We start from the raw sequence: 9,003 nt of genomic DNA, 5'->3' as shown, positions 1-9,003 counted from the left end.
ATTTAGGAGACACATGCAGGGGAGCAGATGACGGGGATGACAGGATGCAGGCTGGAGTTATGCAGCGGCACTGCTCCCCCAGGGCCTGCGTCTAGTAAGAGCAGCTCACCAAGGGCCGGTGAGAGTGGAAGCTGGTCTGTGCTCTGACATTGCTCCCAGACAGTATCACTCAATAAAATAGATGATATTCATGCGTTAGTTTTGCACCAGTCATATACATCATGCTCCCAGTCTCTGAGCTGTTCCAAAACGCGTAGGAAGGAACTGCAGATACAGGTTTACACCGAAGATAGGCACAAAATGCTGGAGTAACTCAGTGGGTCAGACAGCATCTCTGGAGAAAAAGCAATATGTGCCATTTCGGGTCAAGTCGGGTCTCAACTCGAAACATCACCTATTCCTTTTCTCCAGAGATACTGCCTGACCGACTGAGTTACCCCAGCACTCTGTTTCTATCCTCTGAGCTCTGATACCTCTCCTGACTTACAGTGTCCAGCTTGCTGCTCTGTGTGTGGTATCTGAGCTCAGGGTTCCTGCAGAGAGTGAGTGGAGCACTAGCTTACAGCCAGGGGATGGAGGGTAACCGAGTTATTGGATGTGCTGGATTGCCTCATAGATTGTGACCATCACGTCCATGAGCTCCTCAGCCCCACCCCTACACCTACCCTGAAGGGCAGCAAATGGCACAGCTTGTGGAGCCGCTGACACACACGACAGAGACCCGGGTTCAATCCTGACTTCGGACACACTATGTGGAGTTTGCACATTCTCCCTGTGACCGCGTGCATTTTCTCCGGGTGCTCCAGTTTCCTTCTGCATTCCCAAGGCATACAGATTGTGGAGGCACAGTGGCAAAGTATTGTTGCCTTACAGCGCCAGAGTCCCGTGTTTGATCCTGACTACAAGTGCTGTCTGTACGGAGTTTGTACATTCCCCCTGTGGATTTCCTCCAGGTGCGGTTTCCTCACATATTCCAAAGATGTGCAGGTTTGTAGGTTGACTTGGGATGTGGGAGCAGCTGGAGAAAATCCACACGATCACAATGAGAACATGCAAAATCCACACAGACAGTACCTGGGGTCAGGATGGAACCCGGGTCTCTGGCGCTGTAGGGCAGCAGCTCTACCAGCATCGTAATCTATCTCATTTTCTTCATCAACCACGTTGTCATGGACAGAAAGACAACATCGGCGGGAAAGGCCACTGCACTGTCCTGTGAAGATGAGATTCAGTCTTGCCACTGGGGAAATCCTTCATAACATTCACTGTTCCAACTGGAAACTTTCAGGATGGACAGAGGCTGTGAACTGGGCATCAACTGCAGGCAGGGGCTGTAGCAGTCAGTATAACTGCAGCTTTGTGCAATGCAAGGCCCTGACGCACCAACAAGGAACAGACAAAAATGTGTTGGAAGGAACTGCAGATGCTGGTTTAAACCAAAGATAGGCACAAATAGCTGAAGTAACTCAATGGGTCAGACAGTATCTCTGGAGAAAATGAATATGTGATGATTCGAGTTGAGTCCTTCCTTTTCTCCAGAGATGCTGTCTGATCCGCTGATTTACCCCAGCTTTTTGTGTCTATCTTAGGCAAAGTGTGTCGGACCAGGTTAACTTCCAAGTATAATGTCAACAAAACCGCAGCAGCACTCTACACTCATGCTGAACTAACAGGCAGAACTAAATAATCCACAACCAAAGCATACAAGCAGCGCAGTGGTGCAGCAGTAGAATTGCTGCCTTACAGCGCCAGAGACCTGGGTTCGATCCTGACTACGGGTGCTGTCTGTACGGAGTTTGTATGTTCTCCCCATGACCGCGTGGGCTTTCTCTGGGTGCTCCAGTTTCCTCCCACACTCCAAAAACGTGCGGGATTGTAGGATAAATTACTTTGGTAAGTTGTAAAAATTGTCCCTAGTATGTGGGATACTGTCAGTGTACAGCGTGATGACTGGTCGGCGTTGACTCGGTGGGCCGAAGGGCCAGATTCCAGGCTGTATTTCTCAAGTCTAAAGTCTAAATTAGTCCGCAGTCCTGGAACACAGAATTGGTGAACAAAATGCTACCAATCAACACGAGAAAATGGCTATACTTCCTATACTTCCCACTACCCGGCACCCTATACTTCCCACTACCCTGTTTAAGTCTATGCTTAATTTTGATGTGGTTATGTATCTTGTTCAACCTCCAAATCACAGACCATTGTCACCTGGAGACATATTGCCATTCTTTCATCATCACGTTGCCAGACTCCTGGAACAGTTTTGGTGTGGCAAGAATTCACCAGTGGGCAGAGGAACAAATTCAGGGACATTCACAAAGTCTTAAACAATTGTAACATCTTCATGGACTCCTGGGGATCCATGGCCCGTGACAAGTGGAGTTAAAGAAGGAACATTTGGAATGATCCTGATAAATTTAAGACCATATGTTGAGAGTAAATGGAGGAAGGAGTGCACCATCTCATGCCTGGCCATCTTTCTCATCAGTCCCGTCCTGCCTCATCTGTGGGGGCATCTAAGGATCACACAGTGCTCGTCACTGCCTCAGATGCCAAAGAACGAGAGTGGAAGCACGTGGAAATGGTGAGAGCTCCAAATTCCTCAGCTTAAATATTACCCGCAATCTGTTCTACACCAACCACATTGAAACGACAGCCAAAAATTTACCTTCCATCACAGTGGGGAATGTGAGGTTGCCGAAAAAACAAGATGGACGTGCTAACTGTACTGGTGAGGACTCGGAGGGAGTGCCGTGAGTGCAGTGATCTCAGTGTTTTGCGGGGACAAGGCTCCATGAGGACATCCCGGAGTCTAGTGCGAGTGTGGACGTCTTTCTGACTGTTCAGGGGGACAGGGACTGCAGAGAGAGTGACAGCGGTCGGTACAACTCTGGTCATATCACGGCGAAGGAGCGTGTGTGTGGCCCGGACATTGAACTCTTGGATGTGGGTCTCCGCTTATGCTGTGTGCCCTGGGGATTCTCACACACCGTTATGGTGGTTGTTTAAGTCTATGTTTAATTTTGATGTGGTTATGTATCTTGTTGCTTTTTTTTATAACTGTTGGCAAATCAAATCCTTATTTGTTTACATACTTGGCTAATAAATTAATTATAATTACAATTACGAAAGCACATCACGCCTTTACTTCCTCAGGAGACAGGCATGTCTCAGATGACTTTAACAACCTTCCACAGATGCTTCATAGAAAGCATGCTGTCAGGTTGCATCACAGTTTGTTTGGGAACAGCTCTGTCTAAGACAGCAAGAAATTGCAGTGCCCAGTCCACTATATAAACCAGACTCCCCACCATTGACTTCATATGCACTGCCTCGGAAAAGCAGCCAACATAATCAAGGACCTTTCCTACCCCCATCAATACTTTATCTCCCTGCTCCCATTGGGAAGAAGTTACAGAAGCTTAAAAGCGTGCACCCCCAGACTCAGGAACAGATTCTTCCCCTCTGTTTTTAGACTTCTGAAAGGTCCTTCCACAAGCTAGGATCCAGTCCTGATCCTCCACCCTACCTCATTGTAAACATTGAACTTTTTCTCTGAAGCTTTTATGTTACAATGGTGAGAACTATATTCTTTCTCAGCACTCTACCTATTGTACTTGTGTTTGGCTTGATTGTATTCATGTACAGTATTATCTGACTTGATCGGATAGCGTGTAAACAAAGTTTTCCACAGTATCTTGGTACACGGGTGATTCTTCAGTAAGTGTCTACTTTTGAGTTTCTGGAAACCCGATTATGAAATTAAAATTTTTGCAACTTTGAATGGTGTTTCACATAGATGAACATCTCTACTGGGGGAAAAATATGCTTGGCGCAATCTTTTAGAGAATTTAATACATTTTTTCCTCTTATTTGACCATTGCATTCTGTCATATCTGTCGCATTTTTATGATGAACAACAACTGTAAAATATAACTGATTAAGAATATAAAATCAAATTTTACACATTATGAGCATAAAATGCTCATGTGACGAAAGACTCACTTTGATGGAGATGATCAAGTTTGGGAGTGTCATGTGATGGAGATGGCTAAAACTATCTTAAGGCTCCGACAGTTTGTTAAAGGTTGAGAACAGGAAGCAACATATGAACAGGGATTAGTGTTTCCCTGACACTGGTGAAATGGTGATGGAGATGGAGATGGCGATAGCGATAGGGATAGTAATAGACATAGAGCTGGAGCTGGAGCTGGAGATGGAGCTGGAGCTGGCGATTGAGCCGTAGCTGGAGCTGGATATGGAGCTGGAGATGGAGCTGGAGTCCAGGAGATTGGGGGTTAAATGACGGAGATGACCATTACGGATATGACGGCCCAAACCTTTAGCCCAGCATGGCCCTGCCGGGAGGCGATGCCTGGCGATATTGTTTGTATGTATTGCACACGACACTCTGCTATCTACACTGCAAATCAAAAAACTGCGAAAAGTTTTGATTTTCTAAAAGTTCTACAGCGTTGGGATATGATGCTGATTAAATGTACTCATCCATTATGCTGCGAAAACCATAGTTTTGACACGCTTCTCGTTCCGTAAAGCAGGAGAAACTCACACGGTAAGTGACTTTCAAATCCTGCGGTCTTTTAAGACAGGAAGTGCGCGTCTATTCCATTTATACCCATGAGGGATGGCGCAACATGCATTTATACCCATGAGGCATGATGGTATCTGACTCCAATCGTCGGGACAATACATTTTTGGAATAAAACGGAAAGATTTATAATTTTATAAAGAATAAATGCATATTTTTAAGGGTGAAAATATTTAAGCGATTAATACCTACCGTTTAAGAGTATTTTCATTTCAGATAGATACCCCATCAAATAAATATGCCGACTGGAAATTTTACAAGTTACCATCGGGACATGGGATTTTCCGGGGGAGGGGGAAATTTAAAAAAATATAACACTTTATTCATCTAGGGTTTAATCTTTATTTATCAGGATTATGTTTATTAACAATATAGAAAAAGAAGAAATGGTAAAGAAGTATGGAATTTCTGTATATAAGGCATCAAAGTAGAGGGACACCAAAGTAGACAGTTACTGAAGAATCACCCATACATGACAAGAATAACCCTAAATCATCCTCCATTATCCTACAAACCTGCACGTTTTGGACTGTGGGAGGAAACTGAAGATCTCAAAGAAAACCCACACAGGTCCTTACGGACAGCACCCTTAGTCAGGATTGAACCCAGGTCTCTGGCGCTGTAAGGCATCAACTCTACCGCTGTGCCACCGTGCCGCCATACATCAGAAGGCTCAGTGTCCCATTCTCATGGGCAATTAGCGATGGAAATAAGCCCCCTGTGTTCAAAAAGCTCATAATTTGAGAATTAATCTAAAAAGTTTTATTTAATTGAGTAAATCATATTCACTGGCATCAATCAAAATGATGCTGAAAGCCTATAATTGTAAAAATCCAGCTGCTTCAATAATTAATTATTCATTATTCGAATAAAGAAGCAAGGAATCCCAGATTGGAGATTTGCCAAATCTCTGAGAAAAGATATTGTGATTTGTTTTGGCCCCAGTATGCCTGCCAATCATATGACAATAATTCCCTTCCATGCCAGTTGGCGAACACACCAATGTAATGATTGTACCAAAGGTAATCATTGCTACCTATTCAGACTCCTGGGCTAGTGAGCCAGAGATCAGCTCAGACTGTGGAAGCTGAGAAATGTCACTTTAACTATGTACTGTAGCTACATGTGAAATAAAAGGCTGCCACTGGTGTCCTGAGTGAGGGTATTATACTGTCCATACCTGGGCTATGAAGAGCACGACCCAAAATGTCACTTACCCTTGTTCTCCAGAGATGCTGAGTGAGTGATTTTAAAATGATAGGGAGATTCCGGAGATGGTCCAAGTGAATTTGAGTGCAGGATAGAAATTAGTAGTGAAGTTAATTAAGTCCGTGAGTTCTGCATGGGTGCAGGAGGTGGTCGAAGGGTCTCGACCTGAAACGTCACCCAATCCCTTCTCTCCAGAGATGCTGCCTGTCCCGTTGAGTTACACCAGCACTTTGTGTTCTGTGTAAGATTCCACAATCTGCACTTCCTTATATCCTCAGACTAACTTCTCTAGGCTAATTGAGACTTCAGATTCACAGCAATATTGATTACTGCTGATTGCTCTCTGGAATAACATACAAAGAGCAAATAATGAGGGCAGCAAATGGACTTACAGTAACACTCACCTCCTGTAATAAAAAATATTGGTAAATATCATATACCAGACTTTGTCCCGTCCCCTCCTCTTTTCTCCAAGTTTTCTACCCTTTCAATGGTTCAATAGTCATGTATGCATAGCACAATTAAATTATTTTGCATAACCCACAAATGCGTGGTCACCGTTATTTTGGCGCCATTTAAAAAAAAGAGAAAAAAAAACACAGAAAGCACAAACAGTCCCAACTGCAAAGTGCAGTCCAGGTGTTGAAGGTTTTGCAGCACCCACAATCCAGGTGAACCAAGGCAAGCCACCCAGGGTTGCCTCCTGCAGCCGACCTTAATGGAGCTGGAGTCAAAACCCTCTCCTACCGGCCCACTCCTCATGTCCGTCATCGCCAGCCGCTCCCTCATCCTCCACTCTCCGTTCTTTAGGGCTCTGAGCTTCCTCCGTACGTCGCCATTGGATCTTCAATCTCAGTGGCCGTAGAGTCTTCATTCTCATTGACCGCTGGGCTGTCCTTGTTTTCGTCGGTCCTTGTCCAGTTTGTCCTCGTTCTCCCTGGTCATTTGGGCCGCCGGGTTCAGGCCTGTTTGCAGCAGCCGCCAGCCAGGTCTGGACTTGACTGGCTCCACGACATCACCAGGAGCTCCCCTTCTGTCCGACTGAAGAAGGGTCCAGACCCAAAATGAATCCCGACCATTACCTCCACTGATGTTGCCTGGCCCACTAAGTTCCCCCGGTACTTTGCGGTTTGCTGTGTTACTGACAATGTGGGAGTTGGGGCCGGTTGTGACTTTAGGCACCTAGCCGTCTTTGTGGTAACTGCTCCACTCATCCATTAGAAACTGGCCCAACGACAGATTAAAAAATTCCTGAAGAAGGGCAGTCACCTGTTAAACCCTTGTGGCTCCTCCAACATTGCTACACTTCCACCGCTGTTTAAACATTGAGCATTACAGACTGGCTGGGAGTTGTGGATATAGTCCAGTCCATCACACAGACCAAAGTCCCCATCATTGACTCCATCACACCACGCTGCCTCAGGAAAGCACCCAACATAATCAAAGACCTTTCCCACCCCGATCATTCCTTAATTTCCCCGCTCCCATTGGGCAGAAAATACAGTCGCTTGAAATGTTCTTCTGGCAGCATGGTGGCGCAGCGAAAGAGTTGCTGCCTTACAGTACCAGTGACCCGGGTTCGATCCTGACTATGGGTGCTGTCTGTACGGAGTTTGTATGTTCTCCCCGTGACCTGGGTGCTTCGGTTTCTTCCCACGCCAAAGACGTACAATTTTGTAGGTTAATTGGCTTCTGTAAATTGTAAACTGTCTCTCGTATGTGTAGCTGTACAGAGTGATCATTGATTGTCGCGGACTTAGTGGGCCGAATTACCTTTTTTTCCACACTGTATCTCTAAAGTCCAAAGTAAAGCCTTAATTAGCTTGGTAAAAATTGTAAATTGTCCCTAGTGTGTAGGATAGTGCTAGTGTACAGGGATCGCTGGTCGGCACGGACATGGTGGGCCAAAGGGCCTGTTTCCGCGCTATATCTAAAACTAAATAAACTCTAAAACTCTCTGTTATCAAACTTCTGAACAGTCCTTCCATAAGTTAGGATACAGCCCCGATTCTCCAACTTACCTCATTAGGGTGGGAATATGCAAGCCCACCACGAGCTACAAGAATAATCCAAGAAACGAAAGGGTTAAACTATGATGAGCGTTTGACGGCACTGGGCCTGGACTCGCTGAAGTTTAGAAGGATGAGGGGGCACTTAATTGAAACGCACCAAATAGTGAAAGGCTTGGATAGAGTGGATGTGGAGGGATATTTCCACTTGTGGGAGAGTCTAGGACAAGTGGTCATAGCCTCAGAATTAAAAGGTATTTCTTTAGGAAGATGAGAAGGTATTTCTTTAGTCAGAGGGTGGTGAATCTGTGGAGTTCTTGGCCACAGACGTCTGTGGAGGCCAAGTCAATTGATATTTTTTAAGAGATAGATAGATTCGTTATTACAGGTGTCAGGGGTTATTAGGAGAAGGCAGGAGAATGGGGTTAGGAGGGAGAAATAAATCAGCCATGACCAAGTAGACATGATGGGCTGAATGGCCTAATTCTACGCCGATCACTTATGAACGTGACCCAGCAGTCTGTCTCCAGAGTGTTGAGATGCCTGCTGTCTGCAGTGATGTCTCTGAAACACACCGGAGGGTAGTGCCAGGATAGAGGTCTTTCTCAAACACTCGTCCTCAGAGGCCCAAAGGCTGTGCTGGCTCTTTGCCGACAATCGTACATTTCATTAGCAATGTCTTCACCAAGAACACACTCCTAAGGTCGGAAAAGTGAATCACTGCCTCCTGGGTTTCACTGTGCATCTTAATGTTTGGGGGCAGGGGGTCCGGAAGTGGTGAGAATAAACCTTTGCCTTCCAAATGCGTGGTGGATAGTCCAACCGCCCGTATGCTTTAATGAAGAAGTTGATCGTAGACATTTTTAAGTTCACATTCCAGAGCTCAGGGTGCTGTGTGCCTCTTATTTTAGGTCTATCATAGCAAAAGATTTTCACTGTACGTGACAATAAACTAAACTGAACTAATTCTCAGAAAATAGACACAAAAAGCTGGAGTAACCCAGCAGGTCAGATTAAATCTCTGGAGAAAAGGAGCAGGTGATGTTTCGAGTCGAGAGTGAGACACAGAGATAAGGAGGGGAAAGGTGTGAGAATGAGTGATCAAAGGGGATGAAGTTCAAGGAAAATGTAGAGTAGATCATTCTTAGCTAGGAGAAGGTGACAACGAAGTACACC

This window comes from Amblyraja radiata, chromosome 33 (assembly GCF_010909765.2).
Source record: "Amblyraja radiata isolate CabotCenter1 chromosome 33, sAmbRad1.1.pri, whole genome shotgun sequence".
NCBI classification, from domain to species: domain Eukaryota; kingdom Metazoa; phylum Chordata; class Chondrichthyes; order Rajiformes; family Rajidae; genus Amblyraja; species Amblyraja radiata.
Note: the sequence above shows the minus strand (reverse complement) of the source record.